This window comes from Cotesia glomerata, linkage group LG9, assembly GCF_020080835.1.
Source record: "Cotesia glomerata isolate CgM1 linkage group LG9, MPM_Cglom_v2.3, whole genome shotgun sequence".
Classification (NCBI taxonomy): domain Eukaryota; kingdom Metazoa; phylum Arthropoda; class Insecta; order Hymenoptera; family Braconidae; genus Cotesia; species Cotesia glomerata.
In genome coordinates, this window is record NC_058166.1 from 11,806,754 (window position 1) to 11,831,966 (window position 25,213).

Sequence of the window (25,213 nt, forward strand, 5' to 3'; positions counted from 1 at the left end):
GGAATCACGGCGAGGCCAACTACTATCTGACCCAGATGTTGTCAGGACACGGCTGTTTCCGGGAGTACCTTTATCGCTTTAAGCACGATGATTGCCCAGAGTGTCCGTCTTGCCCAAGAGTTGCTGAAAATGCGGAGCACGTTTTCTTTGAGTGCCCTCGTTTTAACCCACAGCGTGATGAGTTAGAGAAGATCCTGAACAAGAAAATCACACCAGAGTCAATAGTAGAAGAAATGCTGTCATCCGAAGCTGCCTGGAACGCCACAAGCACGTTTACCACCGAAGTGCTTACAGAGCTGCGTTCCATTGAAAGAAAAAGGGCAAATGACAGAAACTAGAAGGAAGGAAAAATAACACCTTAGCCACCAGAAGGAATAGCAGTAGCTAGATCCTCCCCTCACGAAGTAATGCCTGACGGCGGTTTCCATGAGGGATTAGAGGAAAGAAGAAAAGGGGTTTAGGGTTTAGTGGGTAGGGGCGTTAGCGTCGAGTTTTAGTATGACGCTGCGTCGAGTCGCCACATATCCAGGCCGAACAGCTATGCCTGGAATCCGTAAGAAGGATTCCCCCCCCTAAGATAAAAAAAAAAAAACACACACACACACACACACACACACACACACACACACATGCATACAGACACCGTGACAAACTCGCGGGGATAGTCAGGGAAGCTTCCTGTGACCTTCAAACGTCGAGATCTGATGAAAACTCGATTTTTGCAAAACGGGGTGAAAACAATAACTTCCCGATTTTTGAAAATCTTCGATTTTCTTAGCGGGAAGTTAAAAAAATAACAATCAAAAGTTAAAGTATAATTGGTTATAATAATAAGTGAATAAATTCTTTATAAATAATATAATTTTAATCGCTTAATAAAGTTTTCAGTTAATGTTTACATTAAAGATTCCAATTTGTACTTCTGAAAACTAAATCCGAAGGCTTGTTAGCAAATAAGTGAATCATCAATTATAAGTAATGTTCCGGATTTTAAGCTACTTACAACTAAAGTATATTGTGCTAGTCTTTGTTTATATTTTTCTATTCTATCACTATCAATGACGTAAAGTAAAGTGTAATGTACTTGTAAAAGAATTTCCTTATCGGTTGTGAGTACAGTTTGTAATCAAGTATAGTTTCATCATATTTGATCCAGAAGACTAACGATAAGGTCATTTTAATCACTATTCGAATAGATAGCAAGTCGTGGTCAATTTTACCTAATAAATAATTTTTGATTGAAAGCTGCTAGATACTGGACTAATCATTTTACATAATTATTTCTCAAATTTCAATTTCTTTAGCATCTATATGAATTCAAATTGCCAGTGTAGATCGATGAAGTGATTATTGTTCAAAACTCAACGTGAGTCATTTTATTATTTATTAAGGAAGATTTAAGATTATAAATTTTTACTATTATTCATTAAAACTTAGTGGTTATTATTTTGAATAAAAAAAAGCATATGATTAAATATTGACCTCAAATACTTCTAAAAATCAGTATTTAAAAAATTTATCAAATATTTTAGCAAGATTTAGGACTGTAAATTGAACTAGTATGTAATTTTGAACCAGTAAATTACAAAATATTAGTTAGTAGATAAATAACTTAAAAATTGATTACTGAACAAGTAAATTAGTATTCTTCATTGCTTCCAATCAGTATAATAGTAATAATTCATTTATAAGGTTATTATTTAAGGCTAAGAGCAATAAATTTAGAATTTTTTTAGATTAGATAGCTTGTAAATTTATTTAAAAGTGTACAATCATCGATAGAAAGATATGTAATTAAAATTAAACCAATTAACACGGTCCAAAATTTTATTTCTTGAATTAAGTTGATGTTTTTTTAATTAGTGTATGAATGAGTAAAATACATTTTTCAGGATATAGTTTTGTCAAAAGTTTAAATTGGTGTCGGGAGACCTAGCTAGTGGATTCAAATTAAAAATCAAGGAAATTGTCTACAAATTAAGGAGAAGTTGATTTTGTAATTCAAGAGACAACAACTGAATTTAGCGTTCGAAATCATCGATCATCGGCTGTCCTCATTGATCCATCGATATAATAATCAAAGTTTATAACACACCGATACTCAGATAGTTTATTTATCATTTTTTTGATTAAAATACAGTAGATAATCATGTTAGCGTGTGGGCTTTGATGATATTTGCGTTCGGAATGTTATTAATTCGGGCTGGCAGAATTTGGATGCAATATTTGGCTGACAAAAAGCGTGATTCTTCTAAATAATGTAATATGAGAGCTTTTTTTCAAAGAAATCTGCAAATCTTGAGTTTACAAAGAATTATGTGATACATAGTCGAGTAATCTAACACTAATTTCAAGTAATAACATGTACTACCTTCAATTAATTCTTAATTTTACGTTAAGTATTGTATACACGAATTTTGTTATTAGTTTTGAAATTGAATAGTGATTTTGAAATGTATAATATTTTTATGAAAGAAGACACTTTGTAAAGTACTTTTAGTTAAATTATGGTTCACACATGGAATATTCTTGTAAAAAATTTTATATTAATGCTTCTATAAATATTTAATGTCATAAATTATAAATGTAAATAAATATGATTGAAAAATAAAATCAATTTAAAATTTAATTTGTTTTATTATTCGAATTTTAAAAGTATTAAACTATTTTCTCTTTTTACAAAATTTCAATACTTTATTTACCGAATTGCAATTTAAAAATTATCAATTTTTCGTCGTCATCGCACCCAATATTTTTTTAACAGACTACATTACTTGAAAACTTTGTTTAAAATAAGTTTTAATTTATTTATAAAAAATTATGAAATTTTTGAATGTATTTCAACTTCAGTATTATTTCGTTGAAGCTTTGACAAATATTTTACATTCTGAAAGTAAAAAATCTTCTGTTAAAACTTTTAACATTTTTCTGAAAATTTTCATTACTAACCCATAAAAATTACAAAAAATGGATTTTTTATAATCTGGTAATAGTTATTTTCGATAACAGTAACCATTAATAAATAATTTTTGAACATTGTATGATTCAATACTATTTTGACACCTTTTCTAAGCTCATGACCAGTTGAAAATGTCGTTCAATTAAACCAGGTGGACGGATGGTTTTCGTATTAACAAATAAAGAATGTAAAATAAATAATAGAATAATATTTGTGATAAGTAACAGAATTATTTTTACTAATAAAAAGTATCAATGTATTATATTATATATTATTAAAAAAATTCATGACATTTGTTCATAAACGGTCTTCAAATTACTCCATTGAACAGACACAGTCACTCTAAAGAAAACTTTATTGACTATCAATAAATAATCGTTAACTGTCAATAAGTGTAAATAAACTGCAAATAAGCATACTTTTGCTTCTAAAACAATATTTAATGACTCATAAAATACAATTATTTATTTTTAGTAATCGGATGAAATTTTCCCTAAATGAATGATTAAATTTACAGTTCATTGATTCTTTTATCAGTGTATAATTATGAAAGTATATTCCAAGAATAATTAACATTCCTATTTGTGTTTCGGTGAATTAGTTTTGAGGGCTTGCTAGAAAATCTGTGAATCATCTATAATAATAATAATAATAATAATAATAATAATAATAATAATAATAATAATAATAATAATAATAATAATAATAATAATAATAATAATAATAATAATAATAATAATAATAATAATAATAATAATAATAATAATAATAATAATAATAATAATAATAATAATAATAATAATAATAATAATAATAATAATAATAATAATAATAATAATAATAATAATAATAATAATAATAATAATAATAATAATAATAATAATAATAATAATAATAATAATAATAATAATAATAATAATAATAATAGCCAGCGGTGCTTGCTACGTGGCCTCCAAGCGGCGCATCGCGGGAAACGCAGACCATAACACCAGGTCTGTAGGCGAACGACGTAGCCGATGCAGTGGGCCAACTACCCACTGCATTGAAATACTGAGTTACAACAAGACGTAATCTCAGAAGTGCTCCCTACAACCGGTCCTTTTCGGATGAGGACCATTCATCAGGTGGGAGGAGCAGGCCGGACCCGATGAACGATGACGACCCTGGCGCTTTAAGGACTTACTTTAAGTGGACGGAGGAACTACGAGTCGACCTCTTGGTGTGCTACCAACGTAGCGAGCCGGGGGTGAGCGGTTATATGGCCCGGATGCACACTCTTTGGAGTGATATGCATCCTGAGCTAGAGCATTTTACGCCTAAACACCTGCGTAATTATGCCGCTTATCTTCGGCGTAATAGAAGATCGCTTGTGCCGGATAGAAGGCAGTCTAATAGACTTTCCTTTCCGGCGCAATTACACCAAGAGCGACGCCGTTCCTCCTTGGATGACAACAATCCCTTTATAGGACGGCAAGTAAGTATATCTAAAAAGATAACTTACACCCAACAACAGCTAGAAGCGGTAAATGAAGATCTCCGTGCAAACATCCTGGAGGATTCCACCCTGCTCACTGTGAGCCAGGTTGTGTATGGTGCAGCAGTTTCGGCTTTTCCGAGAGAGAGACATTGTCTCTCGATCGAGGCAAGGTTGAGACAGCGCATCTCACAACTTGGACTCAAAATTGACAGATCCCGGAAACAGGTCTCCCGCATTCAGTGTGTGATTGAGTTTGAAACAACTCAAAGAGCATACACGCCCCGAATTCGGCGCATTGCTGCTGAACTTCGGTGGCGTCATCACACACTGAATAAGAGTACTCTTCTTGTCATCAAGGAAGAGTCTCTCAATAAATTGCGGGCTCTAGTGACTGCCAAACAGTCACTAGAGAAAAGGCTGAAGCGGTTGGTCGACAACTCGTTGTTTCGATCCAGCCCTTCACGCTTTCTGACACCAAAGACCGATGTTACCGGGAATTATCCAACACCTGAGCGGGTGGAAGCTTTTTGGACTGAGTTGTATGGAGATCAACCAAACGTGAACGCCAATACTCCAGCTCTGCACGACTTTAAAGCATTCTGTCGGGAACACCGTAGACAGAATGCTGATGAAGAGAGCCCTGCAGTCAGTGTGAATGAAGTTCGTTCAGCTCTAAATGGAAGCAAAAATGGGCTGCCCCGGGACCAGATGGCATAAATGTCTTTTGGTGGAAGAAGTTTACTTCTACCCACCTCCATCTGGCCCGTATATTTACATCGTACATTAGAGCTGACGAACCGATTCCAGACTGGCTCGTGGAAGGGCGAACCGTACTGATACCAAAAAAGGTGACTTGTCTGACCCAAAGAATTACAGGCCTATCACCTGCTTGAATGCGGTTTATAAAATTTTTACAAAAATTTTAAACAACCGTATTTTGCAGGAGATAGAACCTGTATGGCAACAGATATATGAACAGCGTGGCAGCAAAAGAGGCCTGTCAGGTTGCAAAGAGAACTTGATAGTTGATCGATGTGTCACACAAGATGCGATCTACTATCAACGCAACCTGTCAATGGCCTGGATCGACTATCGCAAGGCATTTGACTCAACTTCTCATGAGTTGATTTTATATCTCCTCAAATGCCTGGGGGTCAATCCTGAAATAGTGGAATGCATTCGGCGTACAATGCAGCTCTGGCGAACGCGTTTTCACATTGGAAGTGGAAACGCATTGCACATAACCGGAGTTGTAGAGTACAAACGAGGGGTCTTCCAAGGTGATTCCTTAAGCCCTCTGCTGTTTTGCATCTCACTGCTGCCTATATCTGTTGCTCTCCGTAAAACTCGTGGGTACTCTGTGGGGCCTCCGGGTGATCGAAAATACTCGATTACCCATCTGCTTTATATGGATGACCTGAAGCTTTATAGTGCTGATGAAGATCATCTACAGGCGGCTCTTAACATCGTAGCAGAGTACACGCGGGATGTCGGAATGTCTTTTGGGTTGGACAAGTGTGCGGTCGTACATCTGGCGAGGGGTAAGTGCTCTGTTACGGGTGATGATGTCGAGTTGGTAGATGGGAGCGTTTTAAGACAATTAGACGCCGGAGAGTTGTATAGATATCTAGGAATGGAAGAGCACCGCATGCATGCGGTCTCCGAAGTCCAAGCAACTCTCCGTAGCGAGTATGTTAGGAGACTCCGGAAAATTTGGTCCTCCGAACTTTCCGGTAAAAATAAAGTCTCCGCTTCTAATATGCTCGCTGTCCCAGTCTTACTATACTCTTTCGGTGTCTTAAAATGGGCCCGAAAGGATCTGCGAGATCTCGACATCAAAACCCGTAAGACTATCAACATGAACCGGAGCATGCACCCCAATTCATCAGTCGCCAGATTATACCTCTCCCGGTCCATCGGTGGGAGAGGTCTGCAGAGTTTGGAGCGGCTGCATGATCGTTTGGTCCTGGGTTTAACACACGAAGTTGTCAATTTCACTGCAGACGAGGATGACTTTCTTATGCAAATTGTTCATAAACATGAGAATGCGCATAAGGGGTCGTTCTTGTATAAGGCAGCTATATATGCAGCAAGAACCCTTGGTCTTGGAGAGATAAACGCTCTTATGGAACTCCGAAAGGAGGAATTCAAGAGCGTCATCAGGAACGCCGAGGAAAAACTACTCCTAGGCGAACTGATGGACAAGTCCATGCACAGCGTGTTCTTCAAACACGTGCGTGATCATGGCTTGTCCACCCAGCTGACGTTTTCCTTCTTAAAGTCAGCTGGCCTGATGTCCGAGACTGAAGGGTTCATATTTGCTTGCCAAGATGGTGTCATTAACACTCTAGAATACCGTAGCAAGGTGCTCCAGGTGCAGCTTCTGGACACGTCATGTAGGATGTGTAAACAACACCCGGAGACGCTCATGCACCTTTTGTCAGCATGTCCTGTGCTGGCGAGAGGTGCATATATCCAGCGTCACAATGCTGCCCTGAGAGTACTGTACTACTATCTTCGTCATTACTACGGTATTGATATGACACCAGTGCTGCCTTATCTGCCAGGAGATATTCCCCAGGTTGTTGAGAATGACAGTTGCAAAATTTATTGGAACATGCCGTTTGCAACAACTCGGCGGATAGATCACAACAAACCTGATATTGTGCTCTTCGACAAGGCTACTTCGTGACATTTATGTCATTGAGTTCTCGGCCCCGGCTGAATACAACATCTCAGCCAAAGAAGAGCACAAAAGACAGATATATCAGGATCTCCTGTTTGAAATTGGCAAACTTTACCCAGGTTACCGTGTCAAGCTCGTCGTCCTGATTGTTGGCGTCCTCGGAGGGATGAAACAGTCTTTTGTATCCTCACTTGCCAGAGTTCCAGCTTGCTCATCAAAAGCTGAATTCTTGGCGGTCAGGATGCAGAAGGCTGTCATACTAGGTTCCCTCCGTCTACTTAGGAAAATGACTTTGGCCTGCTGTGATCACTAACCGCCTTGTTGTGCGGAGTGGTCCAGCAGTAATGGATGGAGCTCAGGCTGGGCCCTCGGAGAATCGGACTCCGGGGACAACTCCCCTGAGCATTTAATAACACAATAATAATAATAATAATAATAATAATAATAATAATAATAATAATAATAATAATAATAATAATAATAATAATAATAATAATAATAATAATCATAATAATAATAATAATAATAATAATAATAATAATAATAATAATAAATAATAATAATAATAATAATAATAATAATAATAATAATAATAATAATAATAATAATAATAATAATAATAATAATAATAATAATAATAATAATAATAATAATAATAATAATAATAATAATAATAATGATAATAATAATAATAATAATAATAATAATAATAATAATATATAATAATAATAATTTATTCATTTAGCCCTTGGCTATATATATATACATTTCAATTTTGTTACAATAATTTATAAAAAATATACAATTAATAATACCGTTTTTAATTTGATCGCACAATTCTATACATCATCAATTTACACTAACAATATCGTAAACAGAATTATAATTTATACAATGCCACTGTTTTTATAGTATTAAACAATATCACATGACTTTGTGTGTTCTTTAAGAGCTCGTTTAAAACTAACTAGAGTTTTCTCATTTTTAATTTGCTCTGGTAAGTCATTGAACCATTGAAAACCCTGGTATGTAATCGATTTCTCGGCTGTGTGAGTCCGTGTATGATTTATCAGTAATTTAGAGCTATTTCTTGTTTGATAATTGTGTTTATCACTTACTTTTAATATTTTGTTTTGTAAATAATTCGGTGTTAGATTATTTAACATTTTAAAAATCATTACAATAGTGTTATATTTCACTCTTTGCCTGATCGACATCCACCCCAGAGTTTCCAACATCCATTTAATTCTTGTGTATTTGTTTACTTCTAAAATCAGTCGCATTGCTCTGTTTTGAAGTCTTTGTAATACATCTATATGGTTTTGATTATAATTTATCATCAGTGTACTGCAATACTCAAAATGGGGTGCTACAATTGATTTGTAAATCAAAATTTTAGTGTAAGGTGTTACCGTATTACCTATTCTAGATAATACATTTATTCTAGCTGCCACTTTTTTGATTGTTTGTATTGCATTATCATTTAATGATAAATTATCGTCTATTACAATACCTAAGTATTTGGTTTTTTGTACTTCTATTATTTTTTTACCATTCAGACGTATATTACATTTATCTCTTACATTTTTGATTCTTTGGTCGTGAATTATCATAAATATAGTTTTTTTAATATTTATTTTTAACTGTTTGTCAATTAACCATAGATTTAACAAGTTTAGAGCTTTATTTAATTTCTTTTCAATGATCTCCCAATATCTGCAAGAATAGTACAAGATCATATCGTCAGCGAATAACCTACATATAATCCCAGATTCATTAAAGATTTTAACTACGCTATTTATATAAATTATAAACAATAAAGGACCTAGTTTCGACCCTTGGGGGACACCGTTGTCTACATTAATTTCTTCTGATAAATAATTTCTAAATTTTACTTTTTGCTTACGGTTTGATAAGTAAGATATAAACCATTCTCTTACCCTACCAGTTATCCCTAACGCTTCTAATGCAGCAATTAATTTCTGTCTATTTATCGTTTCAAATGCTTTAGTAAGATCTATACACAGTAAACCAGTAAGCAAACCTTTATCTAAGGAATTTCGCCAATCTATGAAACAATTTTGTAGAGCTGTTTCACATGAATGAGACTTCCGGAAACCAGATTGCTCCTCGTTCAAGATATTATGTTTAGCTATAAATTTTTCTAGTTGGTCTTTAACTAATTGTTCAAGAATTTGTTCCATAATAGGTAACGTGTTTATAGGTCTCAAATCTTCCGCTTTACAGCTATCTTTAATTTTTTGAATCGGTATTACTGTAGATATTTTCCATTTATCCGGCATTATCCCTAATTTTAAAGAATTATTTAATATAGAAAGTAGTGTATTTTTTTCCGTTTCCCATACCACTTTTATAATTGAAGCATTAATTTCTGTCCTTGTTCCTTTTTTACAATCTAAATTTTGTATAATCTTATCGACTTGTGCCATAGTAACTTCTTCGAAACTATTCCAAACTGCATTGTTATTATATTCTTCATTCCACTCATCTCCCTGCTTACTCTTAATATCATTAATTATAATTTGTACATTGTTCACAAAGAAGTCGTTTATTTTATTCGCACATTTATTTGTATCCTTATAAATTTCTCCCTTAAAATCTATTTCTTTAAATGCGTCTGTGTCATTTTTCTTTTTATCTCCAATTAACTCTTTTAAACTTTTCCATAACTTTTCTGGCTTCGATTTATTCCTATCTATACATTCTTCATAATATTTCTTTTTATTTTTTCTGATCTCATTTACTACTACATTACGTAATATTTTGTATGTGTCAATATCAGATATAACACCTGACCATTTTGCAGTTCGGTAAGCTCTATCTCTGTCTTTAATTTTATTTATAATTGTTTTATTTATCCATGGTTTTAATTTCCAATTTAAATTACAATTTTTTTGTTTTACTGGCGCTACTTCATTTACACTCTCTAGTATATTATCTGTTATTCTATTTACAATAAAATTATACTTTTCAACATCACAAACATTATCACAGTCATTCTCGCAATTTAAAATCTCGAATTTATTTTTTAATATTAAATGAAAAGTCTTTTTATCAAAATTTTTAAAGTCTCTTGTCAAATATTTATTTGGTACGTCATATATTATATTATTACGTGTATAATCTATTTGTACTATACTATGATCTGTAATTCTTGGTTCTTCTAGAACTTTAGTCGTAATATTGATGTTAGAGAAAACCAAGTCAATAATCGTATTAGATTTAAAATTTGATCTAGTGAAAGACGTCACTTTTTGATCTAATCCTATGTAATTTAATTCATTAATTAATTTTTTACTATAGTAGCTGTTATTATTTACGTCAATATTAAAGTCACCGGTTAGGATCAATCTTTTTCTGTCTTGTATTTCTTCTACTAATTTGATCAAACTATTACAAAAATTACTTACGTTACTACTAGGCGAACGGTATAAGTTACATAACAATACTTTACTTTTACAAATTTCAATGGTGTGTAACCACACTCCATTGATTATATTACTACTGTTGTTTATAGTTTTAAATGTAATATTATTCTTAATGTAAGTAATCACACCGCCCGTCCTGTTGCTGGTAGAATCCGTTCTTACGTGCTGGTAGTTATCAATACTTATTTCATGATCAGGTACTATATGAGTCACGTGAGTTTCAGTTAAACAGATGATGTCCGGTTTAGAAAGATACACCCAGTTATGTAATTGGTCTTTATGATAAATTAAACCACATATGTTTAAAACTGCTATAAATGGTTGTATGAGATTTTTTAGCTATTGATTATTACCTGCTATTTTTGTTTGTTCATGCAACAATATTTTTTTGTAACACTCGCAGTTCCTGTTTGTCGCTACATGGTTTATTTGCCAATCTACTAAGTTATTTTTCTTTGCCCACTCGTTACAATTTATACATTTCTGCACTAAACTTTTACACTCAGCTTCTTTATGGTTTTCGGCACAAATCCTGCAGGCTGAGTTTTTTGTACACTTGTTTGCGAAGTGATTAAAGCCCCAGCAATTAAAGCATCTAATAACATTGACGTAGTCAAAAACCTTGTAATTTTTCCAACCAATTTTAATGCTATTATTTGTCAAAATCTTTTCATGTATTACCGGATTTACTTCAAGTATTGCTGATCCATGTCCTTGTCTGTTTTTGAATAGTTTTAAGAGTTTAATATTATCGGTAAGTGAGTCATCTACATTTAGTTGGTTCTGTCTTATCAAATTTTTAATGAAGATGTCACCATTACTACTAACAAGACTGTCTTCTAGTCCAATAATTTTGATTTTTGGATTTTTTTTATTACTAACATTTACTTTGTATTCACCCCCCAACTTCGTTTGAATTTCTCTCACAAGAATTTCTTTATCATTCTCTTTCTCGATTTCTAGAATTACCCTACCATCTGTTCCCGATTTCACTTTGTTCACTCCCACACCTAGTTCAATAATATCAACGTTGGTTGTTAATTGTGATAGCGTAACTTCACTCTCTTGTTTTTTCGAAGGGATGATAACAACTCGTTCTATTGTTTTTTTATTAAGTTCCTTTTTAGAACTCACGTCTTGTTTACTGGATTTATTGTTGTTCTCTTCCACATATCTTGCAGTCGATGGACTCAAGATGCTGTTTCGTATCACGTTCATTTCTTCCATCCATACTTTTGTAACGTTTTTTATTTCTTCTGTTATTACTTCTTTCAATGTCTCCTTTAGTATGTTTAGTTCTGAATTAACACAATTTTTTATATAGCTCTTCAATTCATTCCTATTTTTTGAATGAATTTCGTCCATTTTATCAATGATTTTTTCCATTGAGTTGTTTATAACTTTTTCTAAATCATTTGACTTTACGCTGTTATTTTTTCTATTATTATCATTATTTCTAGTTCTATCAGTATTTTCTTTCTCACCTAGTTCCTCTTCTTCATAAGGCTCGTTCCAATTTCTGCTCCGCCTGTACGATTTATTTCCTATAATTGTTCTATTAAACAGTTCACAATTGCCCCCGCATATTACCCTTTCACCCTGATTATTTAATATTCTGTGTTCCTTCGTGCATGCTGGGTGGAAGTCCTTTAAGCATACTTGACATGTTTCTACAATTCTTTTTATCTCACTCTTGCATCTTTGACAGGTCACCTTTGTGTTCATTTTATTTCCTTTCTCAAATTCAAATTCAAATAACAATCTTTATTCCTACAATACGATGTCACTACCTATCACTCTCCTTATAGCCAGTATGTTGGATTGTGTAAATTGGGCTTCTTATCATATGAATTTTGGATTGTGTGAGTTAGGCTATAGAAGATCAACAAAACCTAACCTTCTAGTATAATTTTAACTTCAACTTTAATTATTTAAACAACTTCACATTTAACAACACCGCTATAAATATTTTTAAATTTATTAATAGTAACTTTAAACATTAAATCATGAACACATAATTTTAACGTTCAACTAACACTGATTTTTTCCACTTATTTACGGAGCAATATCTGCAACGTCCACACCGTTATGATGTCACACTCATAATAATAATAATAATAATAATAATAATAATAATAATAACAACAATAACAATAACAATAAAAATAATAATAACAATAATAATAATAATAATAATAATAATAATAATAATAATAATAATAATAATAATAATAATAATAATAATAATAATAATAATAATAATAATAATAATAATAATAATAATAATAATAATAATAATAATAATAATAATAATAATAATAATAATAATAATAATAATAATAATAATAATAATAATAATAATAATAATAATAATAATAATAATAATAATAATAATGATAATAATAATAATAATAATAATAATAATAATAATAATAATAATAATAATAATAATAATAATAATAATAATAATAATAATAATAATAATAATAATAATAATAATAATAATAATAATAATAATAATAATAATAATAATAATAATAATAATAATAATAATAATAATAATAATAATGGACGGTGTGGCTTAATGTATATAGAATATATACATGAATATATACATTATTAAATGCTCAGGGGGGTTGTCCCCGGAGTCCGATTCTCCGAGGGCCCAGCCTGAGCTCCATCCATTACTGCTGGACCACTCCGCACAACAAGGCGGTTAGTGATCACAGCAGGCCAAAGTCATTTTTCTAAGTAGACGGAGGGAACCTAGTATGACAGCCTTCTGCATCCTGACCGCCAAGAATTCAGCTTTTGATGAGCAAGCTGGAACTCTGGCAAGTGAGGATACAAAAGACTGTTTCATCCCTCCGAGGACGCCAACAATCAGGACGACGAGCTTGACACGGTAACCTGGGTAAAGTTTGCCAATTTCAAACAGGAGATCCTGATATATCTGTCTTTTGTGCTCTTCTTTGGCTGAGATGTTGTATTCAGCCGGGGCCGAGAACTCAATGACATAAATGTCACGAGTAGCCTTGTCGAAGAGCACAATATCAGGTTTGTTGTGATCTATCCGCCGAGTTGTTGCAAACGGCATGTTCCAATAAATTTTGCAACTGTCATTCTCAACAACCTGGGGAATATCTCCTGGCAGATAAGGCAGCACCGGTGTCACGTCAATACCGTAGCGGTGACGAAGATAGTTATTATTATTATTATTATTATTATTATTATTATTATTATTATTATTATAATTACAAGTGGCTTCCGGATTTTATTTACACTGCTTATAAGTAAAGTATAGATAGATAGATAGATAGATAGATAGATAGAAAAATTTATTTGATCCTAGAGTTCTAAGCTCCTTCAGGACCATCAACAATACATAAATTTTATCATTTACATGTATACATTTGATACAGTGTTTTTAATACAATTTAAATATTTGATATTAAATTATTAAAAGTAAGAACATATTAATTCTTAAAATAATAACATATTAACAGAGAAATAATAACATTAACATTTATTGTAAGAAGAAGTCATAGCAAGCCTGTTGAAATTGTTCGAAATTGTCAATTAATGTAATTTCGGCCGGTAACGAGTTCCAAACTTTTATACCATGAATTAGGAAAGAGTTTTCATAAATTGCACAATTACTTTTTGGCAGACGTAGATAATCATTCCTGACGTCACCTCTCCTTAGCACAATCGGCAGAAATTCTAAATTCGATTTAAATAATTGACAGTAATTTAACTTAATTTGTTTGTAAAATAAACAAGCTATGAAATAATCTCTTCTAACATCAAGTTTTAACCAGCCTAATTTTTTATAATACGGAGTATATTGAGATTGTCTTTGTTTACATTTTTCTATTCGATTTATTTCTATTAATATCACTATCAATAATGATGTAAAGTAAAGTGCAATGTGTTTTTAAGAGAATTTTCTTTCCGGTTATGAGTATAGTTTACAATCAAGTATAGTTCCTACATATCTAACGATCAGGTAATTTTGATCATTATTCAGATAGACAGCAACTTGTGCAACTCGTGGTCAATTTTTTCTAATAAATAATTTTTGATTGTGAGTAATACACCTGATATAATTGATAGACTAAGCAGCTGCTAGATTCTAGACTAATTATTTTAAACAACTAATTACTCAATGTGAATTTTTTGTGAATTCAAACTGCCAGTGTAGATAGATGAAGTAATTATTATTCAAAATCAAACGTGAGTCATTTTACTAAAAATAAAAATTTTGAATCAAGAACATTATTATGAAAAATTTTATTATCTTGAATCAAGCAAAAAAATTCGTCATCTGAAAAATCGTTTTTGATTTAAGTGTATTTTTTTTAAATTTTTATTTTGAGAATTTTCCAGCTTGATTCAAAATAATCAAATTTTTCTAAATTATGATCTTGTTTTGAAATTTTATTTTTGAAATAAACTTAATTTTTTTTTTAATCAGTGTATGAATAAATAAAATAATTGTTTCAGGATAAAGTTTCATTCAAAGTTTAAATTGTTGGGGCGAGACTTTGCTAGTGGGTCTAATACAAGAACAAGATAAATTGCCTGCTAATTCACGAGAAATCAGTTTTGTAATCCAAGAGACTGCGATCAAATTCTGTGTTCAAAATCATCGATCGTCGGCTTTCATCATTAATCCATCAATATAACGAGTAAATTAAATCTCATATTTATGCTCAAATAATTTATTTATAATTTTTTCAATTAAAATACAATAAATCATCATGCTTCCGTGGTGGAGCTTGTTGGTACTTGTGGTAGTCGTAATGTTGACATTTTGGGTGATCAAATCTTTTAAACAATGTTATCGTGACAGAAGGCGTCTTGATTAGAGTTAATTTAATATAAAAAACCTTTTCTTACGAAATGTGTAAGCCCTGCGTTTACAAAAAATTATGTAATACAAGTCAATTCTACATTTTACATTGAATATTGTTCACATACCCTTTGTTATTGGTTTTTTAGTTGAAGAGTAAATTTAATATGTAAAAAAAATTCCACCAAACAAAACAAATGATAACATTTTTAATTTTTTGTATACTTCGGTAAAGTAGTTTGTTGTCTTGAAAACAATTTTAGTTAAATTATGATTTACACACGGAAAATTTTTATAAAAATTATTATATTTATAATTTAAAAAACATTGAATGTAACCAATTATAAATGAACCAATAAATGAGGAGCTGAGTTTCAAAAGGGTATCTTTTGATTTTTGATTAATCGAGACAAAAAACTAGTTATCTTCAATTATAAATATTTGTATTGAACTTTTTTTAATTTAACTATGAAGTGCTAGCGGTTATGAAGCTGCAATTCGATTTTCATTTATAAGTCGTTATAATTCTCGAAGTAATTAATATTTAAAAGTTCAGAAAACTGGTCTTTTAAAATATGAAAAGATACCCTTTTGAAAATCAGCTCCTCAAATATAAGTGGAATGTAAAATTTATTTTCTAAGATTATTCAAAATTCATGCATGCTGAAATATTTTCTTTTCTTACAACATCAACACTTATTTAGCAATTTGTGTTAAAAAATTATCATATTTTTTCATAGTGAAACCATTGAATATTCTTCGCTATTCAAAAACTGTAATGTTTTGTAGTCATTTATAAAAAAAGCTGGAATTCACATTCAAGAAAATGATATGAGATTTTCAGCATACCTCAATACGAGTACATTTCACTGTAATTGTTAACACTGACAATACTGGTAGGATAATCTATCTATACTTATAAATAGAGTCGGTTTTTTTTGTTCGGTTATGCTACGAAAACTACTGAACCGATTTGAAAAATTGTTTCACTGTTGGGAAGCTACACTATCCCCAGGTAACAGAGGCTATATAATATTTTCAAATTTTTGTTAAATACCCCTGCGAAGCCAGGGCAGGCTGTTAGTAAATTATATATGGGTATCTATGACCTCGTCAGTTCTAACACAGGCGTATGTAGTTATATTAGAAAATTCTTTCTGGGAAGTTTTGAAATGAGCTCCTGCAGTCAGAAAGAAAAAAATTACTGATATTTTAGAAAAATTCCCAAATTATGCTTACTAATGTTCAAAAATGTTTTATTAACCCTTATCGAAAAATTAATTACTATTTATTAAGCTTACTAAACCATCAATGAATGATTTTTCAACGTTGGATGATAGAATAAATATTTATTCATTGTCAGTAAACTATTCTTCCGACCTTTAAATAAAAATTAAGTGTAAAAATTTTACTTTGACACTTTTTCTAAACCCATGACTTATAATATTATTTCATTAAATCAAATAGAATAATAATTTTCTAATATGTGATTATTTTCTATTTTTCATGAAAAGAAAATGATAAATAAAATGTGCCATAAAACGATGGAAGCAATAAATTACGAATTGTTTTATTGCCTAAAAAATTATAAATGTATTTTTATTATGAAAGATTAAGGCATTTGCTTATAAGCGGTTGTTGTATTACAACACTGTTGAAAAAAATCAAAAAAAAAAATTTTTTTTACCCTGAAACAAATAACATTCAGTTATGAATAAATGTTCGTGAAATGTTAATACATTTTCATGAACTGTAAACCGATATGCCTTTACTTAAAAAAAAAATATTTATCAAAAGTTGAAGTGTAATTAGTTATAACAATAAATGAATAAATTCTTTATAAATGATAGAATTTTAATCGCTTAGTGAAGTTTTCAGTAACTGTTTATACATTAAAGATTCCAATTTGTGCTTCTGAAAACTAAATCCGAAGGCTTCTTAGCAAATAAGTAAATCATCAATTATAAGTAATATTTCGGATTTTAAGCTACTTATAACTAAAGTATATTGTGCTTGTCTTTGTTTACATTTTTCTATTCTATTCATTGCTATTTATATCACTATCAATGGTGTAAAGAAAGGTGCAATGTGTTTGTAAGAGAATTTTCTTTTCGGTTGTGAGTATAGTTTGTAATCAAGTATAGTTTCATCATATTTGATCCAGAAGACTAACGATAAGGTCATTTTGATCACTATTCGAATAGATAGCGTCGTGCAAGTCGTGGTCAATTTTACCTAATAAATAATTTTTGATTGTAAGTAATTCTCTTTACAAAATCGATGGACAACAACGCTGCTAGATACTGGACTAATCATTTTAGATAATTATTTCTCAAATTTCAATTTCTTCAGCATCTATATGAATTCAAATTGCCAGTGTAGATCGATGAAGTGATTATTGTTCAAAACTCAACGTGAGTCATTTTATTATTTATTAAAGAAGATTTAAGATTATAAATTTTTACTATTATTCATTAAAACTTAGTGGTTATTATTTTGAATAAAAAAAAGCATATGATTAAATATTGACCTCAAATACTTCTAAAAATCAGTATTTAAAAAATTTATCAAATATTTTAGCAAGATTTAGGACAATAGTTTTGTCAAAAGTTTAAATTGGTGTCGGGAGACCTAGCTAGTGGATTCAAATTGAAAATCAAGGAAATTGTCTACAAATTAAGGAGAAGTTGATTTTGTAATTCAAGAGACAACAACTGAATTCAGCGTTCGAAATCATCGATCATCGGCTGTCCTCATTGATCCATCGATATAATAATCAAAGTTTATAACACACCGATACTCAGATAGTTTATTTATCATTTTTTTGATTAAAATACAGTAGATAATCATGTTAGCGTGGTGGGCTTTGATGATATTTGCGTTCGGAATGTTATTAATTCGGGCTGGCAAAATTTGGATGCAATATTTGGCTGATAAAAAGCGTGATTCTTCTAAATAATGTAATATGAGAGCTTTTTTCAAAGAAATCTGCAAATCTTGAGTTTACAAAGAATTATGTAATACATGGTCGAGTAATCTAACACTAATTTCAAGTAATAACATGTACTAACTTCAATTAATTCTTAATTTTACGTTAAGTATTGTATACACGAATGTTGTTATTAGTTTTGAAATTGAATAGTGATTTTGAAATGTATAATATTTTTATGAACACATGGAATATTCTTGTAAAAAATTTTATATTAATGCTTCTATAAATATTTGATGTCATAAATTATAAATGTAAATAAATATGATTGAAAAATAAAATCAATTTAAAATTTAATTTGTTTTATTATTCGAATTTTAAAAGTATTAAACTATTTTCTCTTTTTACAAAATTTCAATACTTTATTTACCGAATTACAATTAAAAAATTATCAATTTTTCGTCGTCATCGCACCCAATATTTTTTTAACAGACTACATTACTTGAAAACTTTGTTTAAAATAAGTTTTAATTTATTTATAAAAAATTATGAAATTTTTGAATGTATTTCAACTTCAGTATTATTTCGTTGAAGCTTTGACAAATATTTTACATTCTGAAAGTAAAAAATCTTCTGTTAAAATTTTTAACATTTTTCTAAAAATTTTCATTACTAACCCATAAAAATTACAAAAAATGGATTTTTTATAATCTGGTAATAGTTATTTTTGATAACAGTAACCATTAATAAATAATTTTTGAACATTTTATGATCCACAGATTCGGTAGAATCTGGCGCCAAGTTCCGTTCAAATCCGTTGTAAACGGAGCGCCAGACTACTGAGTGTGTTTACTTTAAGCAGAACGGTATTTCGAGGTTGCAAAATTTTATTTAATTCTACGGTACTTCTTGTTCCTAAATTTTATATTATAACAGTAATTCATACTTTATTTTACTGATATCAATTAATTATATTCAATTATAACTATTAATCTACTTGAAATTATTAAATTTTATCAGCACAAACTATAGCAAGCTCAAAAATTTCGATCCTGACTTTTTTTCGATGTAAAAAGTGACATGCCACAGACTAAGTAATTCAAGAATGCATGGTAATAGTCCAATAGATGGGAAACTACAGTTAAAAAAATAAATTTCACAGCTTGCATCTACACCCGCCAGGGTGCGCTGCAATTATTTTTACATAAACTGTAGCTTCAAGGGGATAGTTTGCTATAAAAAATGCAGCCAACTTGAGATTTAAGTTGGTACCAATTGCAAATTTTTATTATAATTACAAAAAATACTGAAATCCGAACAAAAACAGTTTCACTGTAAAAAAATCGCGCCAAGTCCACGTTCATAAGACTATTAAGAAAAAAAATTTTTATTTCTTTACAAAAAGATATAAAATAAAAAATTAAAAAATCCAAGTAACCGATATGATTGTATATGATTTTCGAAAATTAAAAAAAATTTTGTTGTAAATTTAAAAGTTAAAAAAAAAATTTTAGAACGTACTTGGTGTGCGTCATTGTGTATTTCAATTTTTTTAAAGTTCTAGTAAATAGATTTTACGAATTACATTAAAAGTAAAATATTTTGCAACCACGCACACTAAATACGTTCCAAAATTTTTTTTTTAATTTTTAAATTTACAACAAAATTTTTTTTAATTTCCGAAAATCATATACAATCATATCGGTTACTTGGATTTTTTTATTTTTTTATTTTATATCTTTTTGTAAAGAAAAAAAAAATTTTTTTTCTTAAAAGTCTTATGAACGTGGACTTGGCGCGATTTTTTACAGTGAAACTGTTTTTGTTCGGATTAAATTTACAGTTCATTGATTCTTTTATCAGTGTATAATTATGAAAGTATATTCCAAGAATAATTAACATTCCTATTTGTGTTTCGGTGAATTAGTTTTGAGGGCTTGCTAGAAAATCTATGAATCATCTATAATTATAATTATAATTATTATTATTATAATTATAAGTCACTTCCGGATTTTACACTACTTACAACTTAAGTATAATGAGCTTGTCTTTGTTTATATTTTTCTGTTTTATTCATTGCTATTAATATCACTATTAAAAATGTAACGTAAAAGGCAATGTGTTTGTAAAAGAATTCCCTTTTCATTTGTGAGTATAGTTTATAATCAAATATAGTTTCATCATCTTTGAGCCAGCAGACCAACGATAAAGTAATTTTAATCATTATTCAGATAGATAGCAACTGGTGCAAGTTTTGGTCAATTTTGCCTAACGAATAATTTTTGATTGTAATTAATACTCTTTGGAAAATTGATAGAAAGAGCAGCTACTTAACACTAGACTAATTATTTTAAATAAGATTTTATTAAATTTGAATTTTGTCAGGCTTCATGTGAATTCAAACTGCCAGTGTGGATAGATGAAGTGATAACTAATCAAAATCAAACGTAAGCCATTTTATTAAAAATAAAAATTTTGAATCGAAAACTTTACTACGACGAATTTAATTATTTTGAATCAAGGAAAAAAATTCATAAACTAAAAAATCGTTTTTGGTTAAAGTAAATTTTCATTTATTTAATAATTTTTTAGCTTGATTTAAAATGATTAAATTTTTTCAAATGAAGATCTTGAATCGAAATTTTTTCTTTTAAATTAACTTAAATTTTTTTTGATCAGTGTGTGAGTAAACCAAATTCATGTTTCAGGATATAATTTCTTCAAAAATGCAAATTGTTGTGATGAGACCCAGCTAGTGGATTTTAATTCAAGAACAAGAAAAATTGCCTGCAAATTCATGATAAGTCAATTTTGTAATTCAAGAGACTGTGACCAAATTTTGTATTCAAAATCATCGATAATCGACTGTTCTCATTGATCCATCGATAGAAAAATCAACGTTTATTTTACAACGACCATTAGATAATTTATTTATAATTTTTTATTGATAATAGAAAAAGATGATCACAATGGAGTGGTGAATGTGGGTCATTGCCGTGGTCCTAGTTGTTTTACTTATGGCAGTAGGATATTGAGTAGCTGATTATCTTAGAAGAGAGCGTATTTTTGCCGGGTTAATGTAATATAAAATTCCTATTTTTCAAGAAATGAGTAAGCCTCGAGTAAACAAAAAATTATGTGATTCGTTTTAAAGCAATCGGACACTAATTTAGCTTAGTAACATGTACTTCTATTAGATAATTCTAAACTTTTAATTAAATATGGTTCCCGTAAACTTTAATGATAGTTTTAAGATTAAAAAGTAAATTCACAATATATAAAATATTTTCTATGGAAAAAATTAAAAGATGATATTTTTGTAAACTTTGATCAATTTGTTTGATGCGTTGAAAATACTTGCAGTCAAATTATGTTTTACCCAAGGAATATTTTTCTCAAAAATTTTATATTAATGAATTTATATTAATAACGTTAAAAATAATGAATATAAGCAATTATAAATATCTATAAGCATGAGTGGAAAATAAAATCTTTCATACAAAATTCGTTTTATCTAATTATATAAATTTAAAAAGTAAAAAAAATTTTTTTTTCTATAAAATATTATTATTTTATTTAACAACTTGTATTAAAAAATTATCATATTTTTTATGGTGATATCAGTTAATTTTTTTCAATATGTGAAGACTATAGTATTTTAAAATTGCCTTTGATAAAAAGGGATTGACACAAATTTCTTCATGGGAGTTTTGAAAGAAGTTTTTGCTGTTAGAAAGAGAAAAATTTTTGAAATTACGAATTAATTTTACAAATTAGGCGTATTTATGTTAAAAAAAAAATTTTTTTTTTCACTGATTTTAAACATTAAGGTATCCGCGGGTAATAAGGCCTGTCGGGTAATAAGGCCTAAGTGATAGAAATGATATTTAAAATAACCGCTTCCGCTAAAGGCTTTTCTAGTAGAAGCGTATAGCATAGAAATGTTGCGAAAAGCTTATAGAGTCCCGATACAACGTTCCCTGTCTTCTATATTTCATCATCCGTCATATGCTAAAGAAGCGCAGAAGAATTCCTAAAAAACGGTTTGAGCAAATGGTAAACATTTTTTATAATTTTATATTTAATAATTTAAAATCATTGTTCTAATTTTTATAAACATCTTAAAAAGTATTGTTGCTAAATTTAAGTGATGATTGATCCCTAATACCAATTTTATTAAGTATAGTATAACTATTTCCAGTATGTTTAACCCGCAGACCTTATTACCCTACCGTAGTAAAATAAGGCCTATTCACAAGGTTTTTGAAAAAATTTAATTTTGTGTTTGTTTGTGGTGAAAATTAACTTACATGATTTAATAAATATTTGTCAATAATTGAAAAATACTTATATTTTGTTGATGATTAATTTTCATTATTAAATATTTTTTAAATTTTATTGAACAATCGTTCAGGCTTTTGAATAAAATAATTATGATAAAATTTAATTAAATTTGGCATATCAATAGTTTTCTTTTTTCAAAATATTACATTAATTTATGAGAGATCATCACATCGCACTATTAAAATTACACATTCACTCAAAGAAAATTTAGTAACTGTTGATAAATATTTCTCAACCATCAATAAATATCAATTAACTCTTACTAAATGAACTTATTAATGAATAATAACAAATATTAGTAAAAAAATATTTAGTAAAAGTTTAAAAATAATTAGATTTACTTTATAAATAAATAAATAAATTCAAAGTAAATGAACTTTTACTTAATAAACCCTTCAACAAGTGCGGAAATAATTTTAATCCAAGCAGATAAATCGTTATCATATTTATCAAAATCACAACATTGTTACAAATTTATAAATAAATAATCCGATTTCTAATAAACTTGAAAAATCACAGAATTCAACCAGAAACCTGATTAATATTGAGTAGATTTTCCCGCCATAATAAAGTCCGAAATAATATTTAAAGCAGAGGGAAGGAAAAAAAAGTAAAAATAGCTGCGATGATATCGAATTAATTAGGTCGGTGAGCTCAAAAGCACCCGGGAGAGGAAGAGGAAGGATCGTAAGGTATTCGGTAGCTTGCAGTCATGTTTGAGAGAGTAGAGGTCACGTTACTTCCCGTTCCACGCGTGACTTAACCCTCGGGCTTTAAAGTTACCCTATGAAACTAACTCAACGCAGCTGGTACTTACACATTCAAATTCACCTACACCAATACATTTATATTTAAGCTCGCTCTTGAGTAACTATTCACTGTGTTACTGCATCTATGTGTGTGTTTGAGCACTAGTAAGAGTTGAGTCTACTAATGCACTAGCATGAGAAAGGTGGATGGCTTAGAAAAAGACGCAAATGCTATTATAGCCTTAGGAAATGAGAAAAATGCTTCTTTGCAAACGAGACACAAAGGAAAGATGCTCAGGATAACGAGTCAAAGAGTTATGGTTAGCCTCTTTGAGTGTATATTCTATAAAATACTTAAATTACCTTTTAGTTACTTTTAGTTTTATCAGACTTCGTTTATTAATTAATCCTTCATTCTACTTTTGAAGGTTGATTACTTTTTTTTGTTTTTTAACTTCCCGCTAAAAAAATTGAAAGTTTTCAAAAATCGGGAAATTATTGTTTTCACCCCGTTTTTCGAAAATCGAGTTTTCATCAGATCTCGACGTTTTAAGGTCACAGGAAGCTTCCCTGACTATTCCCGCGATGGTGTCCGTGCGGCTGTATGTATGTATGTATGTGTGTGTGTGTGTGTGTGTGTGTGTGTGTGTGTGTGTGTGTGTGTGTGTGTGTGTGTGTGTGTAAACCTCTTATAACTTTTGAACGACTCGGCCGATCGGATCGAAATAGGTGGCAATCCAAAGAGTATCATTGCCATTAAATTTCGTGAAAATTTGAATCGATTCGGTTCGCTAGATTTTGAGAAATCTCAAAAATAAAATTTTCAAAAAATCGTTTTTTTGGAATAACCTAAACTGCTTTACCGATCAATTCCAAAAACTAATTAGCTCTTAAGTTTAAAAAATCACGTCGATTGCCACCAGTCCCATCAAAATCGGTTAATTCGTTCGAGAGTTATGGAAAACGAAAAATTTCGAAAAAAGTGTTTTTTTTCACATAACTTCGACATTTCTTTTTGTATCATTTTTGACGAAATAAAATAATTATTAGAGTCTAAAAAATCACGTCGATCGTCACCAAGAACGTGAAAATCGGTTGATTAGTTCGTGAGTTATCGTTGTCGAAAAAATTCGGAAAAAGTGAATTTTTCAAATTTCTTTAAGATTTTCGGTTTGATCAGTTTGTATTCATAAGTATATCATAGATTCTGAAAATCTGCATAAATTACTGCCAACCGCATGAAAATCGATTCATTCATTCAAAAATTATTGCAGTTTGAAAATTCAAAAAATACTGTTTTACTAAACTTCTATCAGACTTTCGAGCTCGAAGAGCTCAAAAGCTTAGAACAGTTTACTCTATGAGCTCAGAGAGCTCGAAATAACATATGAATTATATTTTTGAGCTCGAAGAGCTCAAAAACGTCATAAGTGCAATTTTAAGAACTTATTTATGGAATTAGCGGGAAGTTGCAGGGATGGCCTTTAGGGTCAACCGTTTTCCAGATTTTTTTTTTAAAGTTATGCATTGTAGCCACTTTCATGTCATAATTTGGAAAAAATTTTGTCACTATATCTGGAAAAATAAACACTTGTAACGGGGTGGTTAGCCCTGTCCAATTGGTCACCCCTTTCCTCTTTGAAAAGGGCGCCACTGGGATTTTATACTCGGTGTCCCAGAAACCGGGGAGCATGAGAAGGAAAGATCGGGTCGTGAGAAGTTGAGAAAGGCTGAAAAATTAATACTGAGAAACAATTATTAACAA

The 25,213-nt window shown here is 30.2% G+C and overlaps 1 protein-coding gene and 1 long non-coding RNA gene across 3 annotated transcripts in view; one reads left to right on the forward strand and one right to left on the reverse strand.

Annotated features, from left to right (window-relative positions):
• LOC123271846 (putative aminopeptidase W07G4.4) overlaps positions 1-25,213 on the reverse strand; it is a 155,721-nt gene that overhangs the window by 62,584 nt on the left and 67,924 nt on the right. The window lies entirely within an intron of this gene.
• Positions 1,157-15,418, forward strand: LOC123271935. The gene is made up of 3 exons (XR_006510967.1): positions 1,157-1,171; positions 14,581-14,807; positions 15,078-15,418. It is a non-coding gene; the product is annotated as an uncharacterized LOC123271935 (long non-coding RNA).